Genomic DNA, 20,594 nt, shown 5'->3' with positions numbered 1-20,594 from the left:
ATACCTTTTAGGTGTGTAAGGAGGGACTGTTAGAAATTAAAATCAATGTTTTGAGAGCATAGTGCACCTTAAACACACAGTCAGTTTAATTGCTGTTTTATACTGAAAAACCAGAAGTTCTTGTACACAACCAGTGTTAAGCTTTTATTCTGAAAATCCTTCATCTCCGGTTAGCATGAGGCTAATATACCATTTACTATAGAGGTGAATTTAGCACCAATATGATATGATGTTGCACATCGAAACCTACTGATTTCAACACTACAACTATAGACGTCGAGATATTATTATTGTTGGATAAGGTACAGTTTATTTGATTACGTTATTGTTTACAGATGTGGTTAGCATGTGACAACATTCAGACTGACCGGAAACCAAACTGCTGTGAAGTATTTCCTGTATTTTTAGGAGTATTGATTACAGCGTTTAGAATGTGTTAAATGAAAAGTCATGAAAGAGTTAAGGAAGAGAAAAGGCGTGTTTAGATATATATTGAATGTACAATGTCTTTATCCTCTGATATGCGTAACAACGGATATTGAAATGTGGAGAGTCGGCCTGCAGGGAGGAGCCAGCAGAGGATATATATTCAGCACAGCCTGAAGGGACGGCCTCTTTTCTTCACGACCGAGAGCCAGAATTCACAGCTGTATTTCTGTTCAGACAATATTCTGTTTGTGACATTACCACGCTTTTTATTAATTAAAGTACCAATTTGAACCTTCTCAAAGACTCCATTTAGTCTCCTTTTTAAACTTCTGTCCTGGACGCTAGAATAATCACACACAGATAACAGTACCGATTATACTGGAGCACCAACTAACGTTCATGACTTCAGCATGGGACTTCAAACAACAACAAACCACGGTGAACAATAGTCAAACATGAACGAACAAGCTGATGAGACCGCTTTGGTCGGCCCCGTGGATGGGAAATTTTGTTTTAAAAAACAGACGGATGGAAGCGTCGACAAGAGCACGGTTGTGTTCAAATTATGCAAAAAAGAATTTGCATATCACCGCAGCACATCAAGCCTAAAGTATCACCTAAATGCAAAGCATGTAGCAGCTAGCGTGGACGTTAGCCCGACTCCGAGTGCAAGGAACCACACCCTGACCCAACCCACACTCAACCAGATGACTGGTTTCAGGGCCAGGATAAGTAAGTCCACGTCTGAGAAAATAACCAACTCCCTGGCACACTGGATTGGGCTCGACATTAAGGACTGCCCGATGGTCCGGGGCCATCTAGTATTTAACTCGGGCAATGAAGCCTCACCTGCTGGTTGCCCGATCGGACAATCTATTATGCCAGTATCATGCAGCTCGCGGATCCAGTAATGAGTGACCCAACAGTAAAACTAAACATATCTATAACTAGTTTAGGTAGTTTGAGAGGTAATTAAAATAGCTACGTGTGATATTCTAACCTGAAGTGTGTGTTTTGTTCCACTCACCGCTGCATGTGGTTATGCAGAACTGCATGTCGAGTCTCCACTCGTCAGCAGCAGCTGATCTCTCTCTCCCGTCAGATTAGACTTCACTCGCGTTTATGTCCATATCGATCAGATTAAGATGAACTTTTATTAATCCCTCATGGGGAAATTATTTCTCTGCATTTGACCCATCCTAGTGTTAGGAGCAGTGTGCTGCCATTTTGAACGGCGCCCGGGGAGCAATGTGGGGAACGGTGCCTTGCTCAGGGACACCTCGGTAGCACTTGGTCTTTCGGGGACTTGAACTGGTGACCTTCCAGTTCCCAAGCCAAGTCCCTATCGACTTCGCCACCACCGCCCGCAGATCCAGCTAGTTCTAGCTAATGATATGACTACCTGCTTATTAAAAGATAACTACACAATAAGTGTCGCAATGCAACTGGATGAGGCCACAAAGTATAGCGCAGCATTATGCCTTTGTTTACATGCCCACCGGAACCCCGAGGCATTACCAACAGACCAACGCACAATCAACCCATCCAGGACATCTCTTTCTCCACATTACGTGTTCGACATTAGAGTTGACTATTCTTGTCTGTCACATACTCTTCTTGTCTGTCACATAAGTGGCGCAACTGAAGTGGTATTGCTCTAAAGGGAAATAATTTTGACCGAAGATATTTAGATTTGCCGGCTAACGGGAACTCTGACGTGTGCTTCGTGGATGCACTCGGCTCCTATCGACTGCTGCTCGGGTCTGCTCGGTCAGCTTCCGGATGAGGAGGCATTCGTTCGACCAACTTACAGTAGTTAACATTACAAACATTTTTAACAGGGGCCATAATAGTGTAAATAATGTTTGTTTTGGCAGTTATAACTGAATGTAATGTTTTCTACTTTTTTCCATCTGGGAAGGCATTTGTCTTCATCAGATGGAAAGTGTTTTGACCAACAACTTAAGTATTTCTTATAGCTATGCAGGGCATTCAAGTGAGCAAACACAAACAAGAACAAACAAACAAGTGAAATGAAGAATAAAATTGAAATTATACAATATAATATTGTGGTGGTTCATCTTATAATTCAGTCTAGAGAATGCACCAGACAGCATCTACGACCTGCAAAAATCAAAAAATGTGTAGGGGGACGGAGGCACCCCCAAACCCTTCGTGCCATTTCGTCCGCGTGCATTTTTCAGGGCAATCTCTATTGGGCTCAGGGCCATCTGTAAATTAGCTTAGATGGCCCACAATCCCAAAATCCTTAATGTCATGCACTTGGACTGTAGACCACTTGGAGTAAAATCCATGTGAAAATTGCTTCTCACTGTTCTCAGGTCAAATATGTATATTTGATTAAAAATGCGATTAATTTCGATTAATTAATTACAAAGCCTCTAATTAATTAGAGTCCCGGCTCTAGATAATATATAATAATAATTCAAGTACATCCTTTCAAACTGCTAGTCACATCCTCATGTAAATGGCAATTTATCGAGTTCATTTTTATTTATCAAACCATAAGTCAATTAATTGCTTATCGCCACAGGCAGACAATAAAACAGTGGAAACAAACATGTGTTTGACTTTCAATAGTGAATGAAACGTTGTGCCCTTTATAGTCTGTGTCCAATATTGTGTATTTGTATAATATTATATATATATCCTATATATATGCTAAGGTCCCGCTGCTGACACGATAGCAGTCATTTAGTGCGCATATGTAATTAAACCCATGATATCAAAATCTCACTCCAGCCAGGTACCCAAAGTTGGCAACCCTGCCTTCACTGCAAACATCGCTGCTATAACCCGCTGCTGCAGATACACACTTTACAACATCAGGAGGATGCGTCCACAGCTGACCCAGAAAGCGACGCAGGTTCTGGTCCAGGCTCTCGTCATCTCAAGCCTCGACTACTGCAACTCCCTCCTGGCTGGTCTGCCTGCATGTGCCATCCGACCTCTGCAGCTCATCCAGAATGCAGCGGCTCGTCTGGTCTTCAACCTTCCTAAATTCTCCCACACCACGCCGCTCCTCCGCTCCCTCCACTGGCTTCCGGTAACTGCTAGAATCCACTTCAAGACAATGGTACTTGCGTACCATGCTGCGAATGGATCTGGCCCTTCCTACATCCAGGACATGGTTAAACCGTACACCCCAGCACGTGCACTCCGCTCTGCATCAACCAAACGGCTCGCTGCACCCTCGCTGCGAAGGGGACCCAAGTTCCCATCAGCAAAAACACGTGGGTTTGCTATCCTGGCTCCAAAATGGTTGAATGAGCTCCCCATTGACGTCAGGACAGCAGATAGCTTACACACCTTCCGGCGCAGACTGAAAACTCATCTCTTTCGACTCCACTTCGAGCAATAGAACTATTAACAAAGCACTTATATACTAATAAAGGGCTGGCTTATCTAAAGCCAGTTGAGTAGCACTTGAAATGTTTTTGCTCTATGAAACCTGATGTACTTATATGATTCTGTTTTCTTCAAGTTTGTATTTTGTTGGTCGAACGCACTTAATGTAAGTCGCTTTGGAAAAAAGCGTCAGCTAAATGTAATGTAATGTAAAAAAAAGGTAAATTCTTACCTCCGCCTAAAAAAAAAACATTACTTATAGTGAAAACCACCCTTGAATGATGGTATGGTAGACTAAAAGCTTTAGGAATCCAAAGTATAACATAATAAGTACCTTGTATCAAGATTGAGGCAAAACAAGTTAAATTTCACCTTTTTAGAGAGGTTTAGCAAAAAGTAGTCTGACCTTTGGGCATATTTGGCATATTTGGATACCATCAGTGCCATTTGACTTTTTTCAGGTACCATACTGTAAAAATAATTGTATTATCACTATAGGTAATCATTCCATACAAATAAAGTGTTTTTTAAATGACATTTCTTTTTTTATGTAAATTAGTGTTTATGAATTGAGGCACCAGGCACTTGGTGCAGTAGATAGGTCTTCACCGGTTTGTTGCCAGCATCAGAGCACCTCCTGAACGCGGTGGCACCTTCCCCATAATACTTGGGAATGCATACGATTGATGATGGGGGGAGGGGGGGAGTGGTGGTGCTGCTGCAGGGACTCCACCCCTCATGTCTGCAGCAAGCTGCTCCCTGAAGGACTTCTGGGTGTGTGGCTTTGTCCTGCCGGGGTCACCCCTCATCTTGTGCAGCTCCTTGTGGAGAAGGAAGCTGTTCGCCACTGCAATGTCCAGAAAATGGTAAAAAAAAAGTCTTGTACCATTTCACAGTTTTGTGGTGAACGCTGAAGTACCCGATCAAAGCATCGGACACATCCACGCAGCCCATGCTTTTATTGTAGTCCACCACAGCGTCAGGAACGGTAACAATCTTAGTCTGCCACACACCAGCCCGTTTCACTTTCCTCCTGACAGTCTGTCCACTGAATCAGAAGATGCAGAGGGAGGCTGAGTTAGTACTGGTGCAGACGTCCGGCGGCGTAGCTTGGATGTTGATGGCTCTGGGGCAACTGTATGCTGATCTGATGCACGTCGTAGCTCGGATGAGGCAGATGTTGATGGCTGTGATCCAGAAGCCATCATCAGCTTTGATTACTTCACTGGCTTATTCTTTCAAAAATGTAACTCAACTCAGAAATAATTCCTCCATTTAGCGTGTGTGAAATAACAGTATATATATATATAGACTGATATACAATACAGCTTTATTTATAAACTGCTAATAGTCAATGTCTGTAGAACTACAAAACAGTAATACCTTGCTTCCCAAGTAAGGCTGTCACTGCTGCTTTTCAGATACTCCCTACGTTCCTGAATCTCACTGCCATGTGCAGCATGCAGCTGCTGTGTGATGTCCCCGTGGACCTGGGTGGCTTTAAAGCTCTTCCAGAGAATAATTGAGGCTTTGTGTATGTTTGACTTTTCATGTTCTCGAAAAGAATCCAATGAACGCTTCCAGTTTGTGTATCCTGAGGTGGTGAGGGTGTCCCATTGATCCCTTGATTGCTTTGCCATATAATCTACAACTAAAGCAGAATGCTGCATTGGCAGTTGTAGAATATTCGAGCCATTTAAAAGTATCAAACCAACTTGGTTGAAATGATCTCTTTTGCTGGCCAAACATGCCGGATGGAAAGCAGTGATGTCTCACTTGCCTTGGCCCTGTATCTGCAGTCCCTAAATCAGTTCCCCAGTTACCCATTGACTCTGGTCTGTTCTAATGTTCCTGTTCATTGTTGTTCTTGTCTGTTGTATCTCCTCCTTGTGTGTCCCTTTCTCCTGTTCCCCTTTCTTCATACTCTGTTTGGCTCATCTGTGATGACTGTGTAGGTAGAGACAAACAAGTATGTAAGTCAATCAGTTTCCAGCTCTGTCAAATAAATGAATTTCAAGATACACAAATGTGTCTTCATTAAAATTAGTGTCACCACACTGTCACAAAATGTAATACTAACCAATTGAAAATAGTTACATTTACATTGGAAACCTCTTGTAGATATCACTGTTAGAGTAATTATCTGCCAATAGGACAGAATCATTCCTATACAAATGCAGTTTGAGTAATTCACTTAATACTTAAAACTTTAATATAGTCATTTTCACTTAATACTCTAATATAGTCATCTTTCTGCATTCAACACTAAGGAAAGCTGTACAATTTGACATAATAATGAGGAAAAAAGGCCTCCGACAATGCAGATCATTTTTTGATCATATCAATTTTAAGATGGGGGTCAAGGCTTAATATTTGGGAGCATAGTGTCCCTTCCCTAGGACTCAGGAATCAGGATCAACTGTGTAGGCTACTACTGTAAGGTAGCTTCTAGCTTCATGTCGAACACAGACAGTAAGTCAACATTTCCCAGAGAGCTTTCTTTTAAATCACCAAGTAACGCTAAAAAACACAACATTTAGATTGTATGACAAAGTGTTTATTTAATATATCTGGCTAGCTATAGCTACTTGCTAACGGTTTAGCTTACCCACGCGATTCAAAGTAACGTCAACGTAGCTATAATTTATGCTTTGCTTACATGTTCGCATAACTTGTAAGTTTACTGACAGGTACATACCTTGTTCACCTGGCTCAGGTGGTGGCTCTGGGGTTGTTGTGTGAGCCACCACTTGAGAATTGCCGTCTTTTTTATTAACAAAATGTCTAATGTCCATCTTCAGAATCTCCGCGTCCGACCGGGGCTGACAGTTTAAAGTTTAAACATTGTCACAGAGGAGAGGTACGTACCTGTCAGCCAATAAAACACGTTTATTTCCATGCAACTCTCTGATTGGTCTGGTGGCGTCGTCTTGCCTCTGTGTTGCATTCACCGAACATGGGAAATTACATTTCTGCCGTCCGTCCTATAGGTAAAGTAGGTTAATGTATTATATTGTTAGCCGCGTTCACACTGCGGTACTTTTCCCACAAAGGTTCATGCGAACTTAGTTCATGATCGCATTCACACCAAAAAGAGCCGGTACTAAAAGTAGTTCATGCGAACCTTTTTACCCCCTCGAAAGTCCCTGCTAGAGAGCAGGGACTTTCGAGCGGCTCTTTTTTGAGAAAAGAGCTATATTTCTGATTGGCTGGGCGGATTGCAAACCATTTTATTATCCTCGCATTAGCATTATTAGCATTAGCATTAGCCCAGCGCAGAAACGCAGAGAGAATAACTTATGGCAACACAAAATAAAACATGGGAGCGGTGGAGATGAGGAGGTGTCGGCGTTCTGGCGATTTATTCGGAAGGCTTCAGTAGAAGCTGCTGGGACTCCCAGCAGCTTCTACTGAAGCCAGTCCCCAACTCCTGGGACTTCCGGCCGGGAGTATGCGCCGTGAAGTGGTTTGCGGCCTGCCAGTAAACCCAAAGCAGAAGAAGAAGAAGTGACGTCAGCGGCTTCATTTGCCTAATCCACCCCCAGGGACTTTTTCTGGTGTGAACGCGATCTGTACTTGAACTAAAGAGTTCACATGAACTAAGTTCGCATGAACCTTTGTGGGAAAAGTACCGCAGTGTGAACGCGGCTATTGAGGGAGAATTTGTCCGGGGCTAAAGAAAAAACATCCGGGGCCCCTGCCCAAGCCTGTTTATCAGGTCTCAGGCTCGAAAATGACATTCCCAGATCAAATGACTATAACTTCACTTCTAAAAAGGGTAAATTAATAATCTTTTTTCTCAAAGCAATGATAAACCTGTGAGTTGGATGTAGAAAAGTCAGAATCTATTTCGATTTTTTTTAAATTTTAAAGTAAATTCAGATTGAACATAGTAAAAAATGTTTAATTAAAGTGTCTGTTCAAAAATAAAACATTGCTTATAGTGAAAACCACCCTTGAATGATGGGATAGTAGACTAAAAGCTTTAGGAATCCAAACTATAACACATAAGTACCCTGTATCAGGATTGATGCAAAACAAGTGACATTTGACCTTTTAATGCAGCTTTCACACCAAGGCAAGGCAAGTTTATTTATAGAGCACTTTTCAACGCAAGGCAATTCAAAGTGCTTTACAAAACAAAACAAAAACAAAAAAAATGAAAGACATTAAGCATTAAAAAAGAAAAGCTAATCAAATAAACATTAAGAAAAAATACATGGATAAAAGTTACAGTGCAGTCTAAAATATAAATAGTTCAAATAAAAGCAGCGACAAAAAGAAAAGTCTTTAGCCTGGATTTAAAAGTAGTCAGAGTTGCAGCGGACCTGCAGGTTTCTGGGAGTTTGTTCCAGATATTTGGAGCATAATAACTGAACGCTGCTTCTCCATGTTTAGTTCTGACTCTGGGGACAGAAAGCTGACCAGTCCCTGAAGACCTGAGAGATCTGGATGGTTCATAGTTTAGCAGGAGGTCAGTAATGTATTTTGGGCCTAAACCATTCAGTGCTTTATAGACCAGCAGCAATATTTTGAAATCTATTCTTTGACACACAGGAAGCCAGTGTAAAGACTTCAGAACAGGAGTGATGTGATCCACTTTCTTAGTATTAGTGAGGACTCGAGCAGCGGCGTTCTGAATCAGCTGCAGCTTTCTGATAGATTTTTTAGTGAGACCTGTGAAGACACCATTACAGTAGTCCAGTCTACTGAAGATAAAAGCATGGACAAGTTTTTCCAAATCCTGCTGTGACATTAGTCTTTTAATCCTAGATATGTTCTTTAGGTGATAGTAGGCTGATTTAGTAACTGTTTTAATGTGACTGTTGAAACTCAGGTCAGAGTCCATGACTACACCTAGATTTCTGGCTTTATCTGTTGGTTTGAACATTGCAGACTGAAGCTCAGCGCTAACTTTTAAACGTTCTGCCTTGGCTCCAAAAACCATTACCTCAGTTTTATCTTTGTTTAATTGGAGAAAGTTCTGACACATCCAGTCATTGATTTGTTCAATGCACTTACTCAGTGTTTGAATTGGAGCATAGTCTCCTGGTGAAATTGTTACGTAAATTTGTGTGTCATCTGCATAGCTATGGTAACTTATTTTGTTGTTCTTCATTATCTGAGTCAGTGGTAGCATATAGATGTTAAAGAGAAGAGGCCCCAAGATGGAGCCTTGAGGAACCCCACATGTCATATTTGTCAACTCAGATGTGTATTTACCTATAGAAACAAAGTTGTTTCTGTCCTTTAAGTAGGATTTAAACCAATTTAGAACTGTTTCCGAAAGTCCCACCCAGTTTTCCAGTCGGTCCAGTAATATGCTGTGGTCAACAGTGTCAAACGCAGCACTGAGATCTAATAATACTAACACTGAAGTTCTGCCACTGTCTGTGTTTAAGTGGATGTCGTTAAAGACCTTTACAAGAGCAGTCTCAGTGCTGTGGTTTGGACGAAAGCCTGACTGGAACACATCGAAACAACTATTTAAATGCAAGAAATTACTCAACTGTTGAAAAACAACTTTTTCAATGATTTTACCTAAAAATGGCAGGTTTGATATGGGCCTGTAATTGTTCATTACTGAAGCATCTAGATTATTCTTTTTTAAGAGCGGTTTAATGACTGCAGTTTTCAGGGCCTGTGGACAAATACCTGAGTGAAGAGATTTGTTTACTATATGAAGTAGTTCTGAGGCCATGCAAGGCAAAACATCTTTGAAAAATCCTGTTGGAATAATATCAAGGCAGCAGGAGGAGGATTTCAGAAGTTGTATAATGTCCTCTAGGTTTTTATCATTAATCTGATGGAATTGTGTCATGATGTCTGAATTGATGTTAACTGGACACAGAGACAACACATTTGCTGTTCCTGATGCAGAGGCACTGACTGCTTGTCTGATTTTCTGAATTTTGTCAGTGAAAAAGGAGGCAAAATCATTGCACGCCCTGGTGGATAGAAATTCAGAGGCTACTGACACTGGGGGGTTAGTTAGTCTGTCGACGGTAGCAAACAAGGCACGTGCGTTGTTTTTGTTTTTGGTAATGATGTCAGAGAAGAATGATTGTCGTGCGTTTTTCAATTCCAAATTATAAAGGCCAAGTCTCTCTTTATAAATTTCAAAGTGAACCTGGAGATTTGTTTTTTGCCACCTGCGTTCAGCTTTTCGACATTCTCTTTTTTCTGTTTTAACGGTCATGGCCTTTCTCCATGGAGATATTTTCTTCCCAGTCACTTCCTTTACCTTAATTGGAGCAATGGCATCTATAACATTTTTAATTTTTGAATTAAAATGATCTACTAGCTCATTTACTGAGGTGTTAGCAGGGGCAAGTGTGGAAGAAAAATTCTGAGTAAACATTTCCCTAGTATTTTCAGTTAAACATCGCTTTGTGGTTACCTCTTTTTGAACACTTGTGTGAACAGAAATAGAGCTCTCAAAGAAAACACAGGAATGGTCAGAGAGTGCAACATCAGTCACCACAACCTTAGAGATATTCAGACCCTTTGAGATAATTAAGTCCAGAGTGTGCCCCTTATTGTGCGTGGGCTCCATCACATGCTGAGTCAGTCCATAGCTATCAAGAACACAAAACAGTTCTTTAGCCCCTCTGTCCTGGGGGTTGTCAACATGGATGTTAAAATCACCAACAATGACTAGACGGTCAAAGTCAATACACACTATAGACAGCAGTTCAGTAAGGTCATCAAAAAAGCTTGCACAGTATTTGGGTGGCCTATAGACACCAGCGCTTTTCCCTTTCTAGCTCCAAGCGGGAGCTTTTCTGGTTCAGCTCCGGTTTCCCTTTTCTGCTCCCGCTCTGTTCACACCGCCCAGAGCTGCCGCTGCTGCGTCATGACGTCACCGTTTACGTGCCTGCTTCATAAAATCCAAACCGCACGGAAATCCCTCACATCGAACAGTTTTCCATCGTTGTGTACAAACTGGATAAAACGCAGGCATTGTGTTGTTGTTCAGGAGCTTGATGCCCATGCCCCTACCTGGCGCCTCTGCGGTGTGAACAGGAGAAAACGGTATTTTTCAGGCTCCAGCTCCGAGCCAGTGTGAAAGGGGCATTAGAGAGCTTTAGCAACAACAACAAAACATTTCTGGCCCCTCTTGGTCGATTTTGATGATTGACACCTCTTTTTAACCGTTAGAGCCAATAGAATCGAGGGGAAGTTCCTAAAATTCATCTAAACATTACCCATTGGTGAATGAGTGATGCGTAGCCAGAATGCCCAAACCCGGAAGCTGTCATACACTCTAGTAGCTATCATAGCAGTTATGAAAACTCCGTTATTGACATAAAAATGGAATGATGGATTATCAGTAATCATTTCAAAGTGACAGAGACATATTGGATTAACCTTCAGCCGCGGGGGCATGGGGCTTAACAGGTTGGCACAGGGGTGCTTTAAGCTACATGCTAATTTCAACAAGCTAACGGATCGGAACAACGGCTATCCTGCACTAAACATCTGGTGAAGGACACAAAGAGAATACTGGGTAAATATTTGTAGATCATATTTCATCATGGGCAACATAAGATCACTGGTTAATGGGAATGGACGAGCTAACGTTAGCAAGAAATCATACGGAATATCTGAGTGTAGTGTAACGTGCTTTACAGAAACATAACTGCACCTGCTGACAACAGCGTTTCCTTTGATGGATTTCGTGCTGTTTGGGCTGACAAGGATTGCACGGATAGCTTCTCCATGTCTTAACCATGCGTCTTCAGAGGGTCTCTGTGCTGTGGAGAACGTCCTGCCTCGTTCCTTTGCCAAAGAAGCTGTGTCCCTGTGGCTAGAAGAACTTTGATTGCACATTTTTACTTCAACTCATGTTTATATAAAATATTTATTTTTATTGTATTCGTATATGAAACATGAAATATTATCCTCCTGGTACTAAAAATCTATTTTGATTGATTGATGTACCATCCCTTAGCTTGCCATCTAGCAGAAAACACAATGTAGGCTACAGCTGAGGCTGATGTTAAGTTTGCAGATCATAAGGTCATAAATCAAAGTTTTGAACAAATACATATACGTCAAAGAACTGAGCAACTCTTTTTTAGCTTTATTCGAATCAACAGCAGCACTTCGGCATCTTGCGACCAACATTTTTTAAATTGAATTCCCCATTAAGCCATTAGCCGCTATTTACTTGTTTTTGCACTTGCTCCCAGTTTCATTAAAACAGAGCCGTAAGAATTGAGAATACCACTCAATATTTTATTCTCCACTCCTTTTTTTTTTTTGATATACTTTAATTGTTTCTCTGCATTTGACCCATCCTAGTGTTAGGAGCAGTGGGCAGCCATTTTGAACAGCGCCCGGGGAGCAGTGTAGGGAACGGTGCCTTGCTCAGGGACACCTCGGTAGCACTTGGTCTTGCCGGGACTTGAACTGGTGACCTTCCAATTGCCAAGCCAAGTCCCTATCGACTTCGCCACCACCGCCGCCTGTTCGAGCTTTCTCTTTCTAGGTCAGTTTGATGTTGCCTGTGGGTGATGGTGTGTCAATAAGAGCCATTGCAGTTGTTTTGAAATTGACCTGCGGGCATGTGGGAGCTTCTCTGTTCTTTACTGAGATCCCAGGTGACTCAATCATGTGTCTCCTCTCTGGAGCTGCAGGGGCTGTGCTTGTTGTTCAAATGGAGATGAAGATGCTGTATGTGACTCGGCCCGAAAGAGTTGATTCTGACTAACCATAGCCGTGTGTTGAAAAGCCCACCCCGCTTCTTCTCATAGCCACAGATCATGTCCAACAACCTAGAGAATGTAGAGCCAGGTGCCAGGACTGGAGGGCAGCAGAGAGTCTCATATCAGACTTAGCCAGTCAATATGTTGCCTTTGGTTTAGCAGAGTTGTGTTAGCAAGAGCTGCGTGTTCATTGACGCAGATAGAACTGCACGTGTAGAGGTTTGAATGTATTTGAAGTGGAATTAATGGTTTAATGGAAAGAAAGTTATATTATACTTTTTAAAGGCATAGGTTTAAAAAAGAAAAAAAAGCTTTAGTCATACAGATTAATGGTACAGGGAAGTTTTTCCCCAGCCTGGAAATATCTGTTGCCAGGCGCTAGGTCAGGGTTGCCAACCCTCACGCATCTGGCGTGTGACACACGCTTTCACTCTCAATCTCACGCTCTCACGCTGCCCAAACTATTCTCACGCCAAAACAAGATGAACCGGCGATCGTTTTTGGTTGGTTATTTACAATGTTGAGTTGACAGCTGCTCAAGCTGTCGATCCGCTCCCTCCCCGCCCCCACCACTCAGACAGCAGAGCAGTGGGAGCCGGTTGGTCAACCCCCGACCCGTATTGCGCATGCGCAGATCTAAGATCCATTGGAAATGATAACAAGTAAAAGTCTGCTGCTTATTGTTCTACTAGGCCAAAATAGAGTCAAAGAGTATATGAGAGTGTGTTAATTAATATATTTGGCAATTTGGAGTAAGTCTGTAGATTTGTGTGTGTGTGTTTCATGTGTAGGCCTCTCATGATAATTAATTTTGTTGGATACATTTTCCAGGAAATTATTGCGATAAACGATAATATTGTCGGCACCGATGTATGACCATTTTAGACCACTGACATAATGATATATATATATAATAATAAATCAAGTACATCCTTTCAAACTGCTAGTCACATCCTCATGTAAATGGCAATTTATCGAGTTCATTTTATTTATTGTACGATAAGTCAATGAATTGCTTATCGCGACAGGCACACATTAAAACAGTGGAAACAAACATGTGTTTGACTTTCAATAGTGAATGAAACGTTGTGCCCTTTATAGTCTGTGTCCAATATTGTGTATTTGTATATATTGTATGCTAAGGTCCTGCTGCTGACACGATAGCAGTCATTTAGTGCGCATATGTGTAATTAAACCCATGATATCAAAATCTCACTCCAGCCAGGTACCAAAAGTTGGCAACCCTGCGCTCGGTGAGTGGTGGAACTAGCATGTTGGTTAGCTACTGCAGCTCGCAAGCTAACTTTTAACCCATTATGGTGTGTTCACACCGGACGCGATGCAATTTTGGGGGGTGTCACAATTAAATGTAAATTCAATGCAAAGACGTGGACAGACGCGAATGAAGTGGTTGATGCGAATGACGCGGCGTCATTGAGGCGATTGAAGGGGGCTGCGACAACCGCGAGAATTCAATTTGTTCAACCCGAGCGTCAAATTCGCGTTGCGCTTTCTCGCGGTAGTCAATCAGCGGTGAGGATCTCAGCCTGCCGTCGCGAACGTTGAATCAGAAAACCAAAACATCAGCCGTTAGCTGTTAGCACTCAGAGCTCACAGCTCCTCATATTTAAAAACTGGACAAAAGTGAACAAACCACAGACTGTCTGAGTGTTACGTTCCCTCCAAATCTAGGGGTACGAAGGGGAGTAACAAAACACAAAGATGACCAGGCACGAAAAAAAAGAGGAAATTGGTCTCTGAAGCCACGAGCACGTCTTTTAATGGACAAAAAGAACACAGGCTCACCAGCAATTTGCGAAAAAACAAACTGAAAGTAACTAGTAAGAACAACTTTCCTCTTAAAGAAAGTGACTAAATTAAACAATACACAACAAGGTCAACTGGAGCACCTAACAATTCACTACAACACAGGCCTCACGCAGAGACAGCTGCACACATGCAGCCAGAGGAGGAGGAGAGAGGCCACTGCAGTCTTCCTCAGGTCCTTTATGGAGGCCATGATTGAGGATTGGGAGCACCTGGGGGAGAGAGGCTGCACCTGGAGACAATCAGGGAGAGAGAGAGAGAAACACACACACAAGCACCAATTGCGGCACGTAACACTGAGTCATGGCGAACACAGTCACTGGTGTATCTGTGTCTGTAGTGATGGCAAAATGAAGCTTTGAATGAAGCATCGAACCACTTGGACAATTGTGTCGGAAATAGGTTCATTTCTCGAAGCTTCAGTTACAGCGACCTCTCCTGGCGAAGTGCAAGGCTGCAGTGGGTTTAACGTATTTTTGCCTTGAAAAATATTCGATGCACACACACTAAGACTGAATATCATGTTCTATTTGCAATTAAAGATTGATAATTGTGTGTATTGGGTTATTGAGAAGAGACTAGAGAGTGCTGGAATTTTTTTTGGTTAAGACCTGAAAGACAAACATGACTGTAATCATCAGTACTGAAAAGTTTCAATGTGTATCCTTTTTTACTTATACTTATTTTGTCCTGCATTTTATCAATTAACTATTTATAACATGACCTGTGGATGATGGATTGTCAACACTTGCTGGTGCCGGTTGAGCTGATGTGGAGGGCTGTTCTTCTGTAGGTGTGTCAGGTTGTGCGTTTTTCCTCAGTTGTGTGCAAAACGCTGTCAGTCGTTTAACTGATGCCGCTGCCTGGACTTGATTGTAGAATCCAATAGTTTTGAATCTAGGATCCAGCAGTGTTGACATGGTCAATGCAGTTTGGCTCTCGGTGGTGTCAAACTTGTTTTGCATATTTGACACCATGTTCTGTCCCAGTAGTTTTGCTGCGTCGTGGCTTGTTTTTCCAATTGTGTGAAAATTAACATTTTCGTCATTGGGATGATCTTGGAAACTCTCTTCTCCTCGGAGAGTTCCACTGTTGCCTGGAAAAAGGGGGAGAGCAATTGCAGGCATGCATCTGCTGTTTCATAGTCTTCAGAGGACAGAGGTCTAACATCTGTTTTCAGCATCGCAAGAGCTGCCCCCACTGACTGCCTCTCTTTGAAAAGGCGTTGCAGCATTAGGTAGGTGGGTGCTGTTCCAGCGGGTGTCCACTTCCTGAATGAGCTTCAGCACAGGGCGATTCATCTGCTCCTGCACTTCTCTGAGCTTCTCTTTTGCTGTTGTGCTGGTTTTAAAGAACGCGACTACTTTTCTAGCCCTTGTGCGTAGGTCTTGTAGGCCAGGAGTTGCATCCAGAGATTTCTTCACCACTACATTTAGTGAATGAGCAAAGCAAAGTGCATGTCTTAGATTTAAACTTCTGACAGAGGCAACCATATTTGCTCCTGCATCCGTCACAATTGAGGTCACTTTGCCTTCAGTGCCCCATCCCTCCATGAGAGACCTCAGTGCAGCAGTGATGTTAACCGCTGTATGAGCTTCAGGGAAAGGCAGCACTCCCAGAAGCACTGTGGCCAGCTTCGCAGAGTCATCCACATAATGGCAGGTCACGGCTAGATATGCGTCCATATTAATGGAGGTCCACATATCAGCAGTCAGGCTCACAGCCTCGACCCTCTGCATGACAGCCTTGGCCTTCGTCTTCTCCTCCTCATAGCGCTTGACCACCGTCTCCTTTAGAACCCGTCTGGATGGAAGAGTGCATCTAGGATCAAGCAAGGCCACAAGCTCCTTGAAGCCACAGTCATCCGGTGATCCAGGTGATCTCCATTCATCAACAACTCCTGGTGCCCGCCCCCTCCCCCTCTCTGCACTGGCCCCTGACACAGAAATGCACACTCCCAGCTCAACCCCTCAATCCCCAATGCTCTCTCTCCTCCTTCTCCCCAGTGGATGTTCCACTGGTCTCGAAGCTGGTGACCAATGCTAAGGCCTCCACCTGCTCCCTTGACCCCATGCCCACGGTGCTGGTCAAGGCCTGCCTTCCCACCCTCTGCCCCATCATAACAGACATCATCAACTCCTCTCTGTCATCTGGAATAGTTCCCTCCTGCTTCAAAACCGCCTCCATCACTCCCATCCTCAAGAAGCCTGGTTTGGACCCTGAGGAGCTGAACAACTACCGACCGATCTCCAACCTTCCTTTCCTTAGCAAAACCTTGGAAAGAGCAGTCGCCGCCCAGCTTCATCAACATCTGTCCAACCATGAGCTCTACGAACCCCTACAGTCAGCCTACAGAGCACATCACAGCACAGAGACCGCCCTCCTCAAGATCACTAATGACCTCCTTCTCGCTGCTGACTCCGGACAAATCAGTATTCTCATCCTCCTCGACCTCTCTGCCGCTTTTGACACTGTTTCTCATACAGTCCTCCTGAAATGCCTCTCTGACAACCTTGGCATCACTGGCACAGCTCTGTCATGGTTTCAGTCCTATCTATCAACCAGGTCTCAGTTTGTTAGCATCAGCGGCTCATCCTCCCCCTCGGCCCCAGTCAACCATGGTGTCCCCCAAGGCTCTGTGCTTGGTCCCTTACTTTTCACCATTTACATGCTCCCCCTTGGCCAGATCATACGTCAATTCGGTCTCAATTTCCACTGCTACGCTGACGACACTCAGCTCTATCTCAGCACCTCACCATCCGCCCAGCTCCCTCCACAGTCTTTGGTCAACTGTCTCCATGCCATAAAAACCTGGATGACAGCAAATCTACTCAAACTCAACAGTAAGAAGACTGAGCTCATGGTTGTGGCCCCCAAAGCACTGCTCCGGAAGGTTGGGGATCTCCTCCTCCACATTGACGGCTGTTCCATCTCCCCGTCTCCCGAAGTCCGTAACCTGGGTGTCATCCTTGACTCCACTCTCTCATTTCAGTCACACATCAAATCCGTCACTAAGTCTGCCTTCTATCACCTCAGGAACATCTCCCGTCTACGACCATCACTCTCTGATTCCGTGGCCGAAACCCTCATTCATGCATTCGTCTCCTCCCGGTTGGATTACTGCAACGGAGTCCTGTTCGGGGTTCCCAGTAAAGCCCTGGACAGGCTCCAGTATGTGCAGAACTCGGCTGCCAGGGTGCTCACTCACACCAAGCCCTGGCAGCACATTACCCCCACCCTGATCCACCTCCACTGGCTCCCAGTCAAGCACCGTATCACCTATAAACTCCTTCTTCTGACTTACAAATCCCTCCATGCCCTCGCCCCCCAATACCTGTCTGACCTTCTCCGCTACCACACTCCATCCCGGAAGCTAAGATCATCTGGACAGGATCTCCTCTCCACCCCCCGCACCAGGTTGCGGACTTTTGGTGACAGAGCCTTCAGTGTGGCATCCCCCACCCTCTGGAACTCTCTCCCCCCCGAAATCCGCAGCGCCCCAACCCTGGACATTTTCAAAAAAGCCCTCAAAACGCACCTTTTTACTAAGGCTTTCCCCACTAGTTAGTTTAATAGGTTTATTTTTCCACTACTTCCCCCCCCCTACCCGACTTGTAAAGCGACCTTGGGTTTCCTGAAAGGCGCTATAAAAATATTATATATTATTATTATTATTATCCACGATGGAAAAAGGCTGCGAGTCTTTCACCACCATATTCACAAGAGGCCCATCCAGCTCTCGCTTCCGGTCCACTAAGACAAAGAAATAAAGACAAAGAATAAAAACAAAACCCAAAAAAGCAAATAAGGATTTATGTGAAATTGCACTCAAAGGAAGCAGACTTGTGAGTCATGGAATACAGTCATAGCATATTGTGTTAGTGTTACTAGTTAATAATAATACACACCATTTGTGTTCCCCTGGTTCACAGCAGCTCCATGTTTGGCAGTGAAGTGCCTAATCATGGAGGAAGTATTCCCATGATACTTCAGTTCAGTTGAACACACCAAGCCCTGGACCTGTAGAGAAAGGCATTTGTAAATAAAAATGCAATTTCAGTCTATAAAGCTATAGCCTAATGGCTACATTGATCATATACATAATTGTACTTTAATGCTACTTAATATAGATTTGAGATAAACCATAGCTATAATACTGTAGTTGACCTACCTTACCATGCGCAATCAGATTGAAATGATCCCACATCCCAGAACGACCTCTCTTCCTGGCTGGCTCCATAATGATCCAAACGCAATACTAACAAATCAACAGCAACAACAAGGCAAACTACGACGACAATCCCACAGATTGCCAAATTGTGCATTTTTTTGAGCGGTTATAAAGTGTCACTTACTAAGTGACGCTCAAATTCAAACAGTTTCAACCAGTCAGAATCGAGACATTGAATCACCTGATTGGACGACGAACCAGTGAGTTGATTCATTCAGGAAATGAAGCAGTTTCTGGCTTAAAATCACATGTCACGTGATTTTAAGCAAGCTTCGAAGCACTGCTTCTATGGAATAGGAAGTCCAGGGTTGAAGTTTGAAGCTCCGTTCGAAGCTTCAGTGTCAAACTGCCATCACTATAGAGGCTTCTCAATACTCAAATGTCCCCTCCTCGACTCCTCGACTCCTCGGTCCTCCGGTAGTGACCCGGAAATGAATTTCAGCGCGCCATTTTGAAGGACATCTCATTTCTCTAAATGCACACCGAGGATCGAGCGTCGAGGAGGCTCTCTGGAGGAGCTCTAACCGAGGAGACACTGATGGTTCATCCACGGGATATATCCAGTCTCTGATTGTGTTACGTTATTATGAGAGTGCTCTCATACTTTAAATTGTATACATTTATATAAATATATTTGTGTGTGTGTGTCCGCATCTGTAGCCTGGTATTGTCTCATTATACCGCACTCTCAATGAATTCAAAGTAAATATGTGGGGGAACAATGTTCAGCTGATCCAGCAGAGATTATAAAATATGACGAAACACTCGACAGCTGATGCAGCTGTTGCCACGTAATAATGAACGGACGTCGCTTTAATATGACCGCTCAGAGGAGAGGAGTTCTCATTTCTTTAAACGTCTGCTGCTTCCCCTCCTCTCTCCTCGGTTCCCCTCCTCGGTCCTCCGCTCGCATCTCCTGTGGGCGGGACTAAGTCTCGAGGAGGGGAGTCGAGGAGGGGACATTTCAGAATTGAGAAGCCTCTTATGTGTCTGTATCATGTTGTTTTGAGAGAGAACGGAGCAGATACAACATTAGCTTAGCCTCATCGATCCGAACTCCATTCAGAAAACTATGCATTTTAAAAGGTTTTTCGCCTGCTGTCTTGTCTGCACACTTGTCAAAGCATTAATTCATGGTTTTTACTAACCGGTATCAGTATGATGTTACTTCGGCATCATTTTGAAACGTGTATTAATTAAATCACGGTAAAATATGTTCATTTTGTTGTAGTTGGTATCTACCATAGTATTTGCATGGATATAAGCCCCGCCCCCTGGCCAGTGCATCTTGTTTGAATGATGCGAGTAAACACAGCTGACAGCCGCGGTGAAACCTTTATATATACAGTCTATGGGTGAAACCTTCTTATTATACATCCATGGGTGAAACCCTTCGAATATTCGCATCGTATCCGGTGTGAGTTATATAAATGTACACCCCGAGTCTTGAAAAGGGAAGTTAGTGGGTCCTGGCCTATAGTTTACAACCAAAAACAAGAAGAAAAGGTCCGTCTGAGAGAATATTAGAGTAACTAATGGGGCGAATGTTAGCTCAATTAGCTAGCAGTGAGACTTTCTAGGGTCTATCGTTATTGTTTAAAAAATGAATAAGTTTAAGTGGTACATTTGTCAGTTAACATTGTAACTGCATAATGTGCCTAGCATAGAATGCTCAATAGTCATAGCAACAGTAACCAAGGGGGACAGGGGGGAAATTGTATCATTTGGAAATAGTAACAGCTACCAAAACCATAGACATATAAAGAGTAGACGCCGCATCGACCGCTGCTGCCTATTGGCGCTGACGAGCCGTGGGGCCGCCATCTTGGACCGGTCACCCGCTCCACTCAGTGTAATCTGTCTGGCAGGCGCAATGAAGTGTCAGCGCATTTTATCAGTCATAACTCGCTGAATACAAAACTGATTTTCACGGGGGGGGGTTTTCTGCAAACGTCATATATGTAGGCATGATACCGGACACATGATTTGGCGTATTTTAATATTCATAGTAGGCTTAACAGCAATAG

The sequence above is a fragment of the Pseudochaenichthys georgianus genome, chromosome 16, assembly GCF_902827115.2.
Source record: "Pseudochaenichthys georgianus chromosome 16, fPseGeo1.2, whole genome shotgun sequence".
NCBI classification, from domain to species: Eukaryota; Metazoa; Chordata; class Actinopteri; order Perciformes; family Channichthyidae; genus Pseudochaenichthys; species Pseudochaenichthys georgianus.
This window is presented reverse-complemented; position numbering follows the sequence as displayed.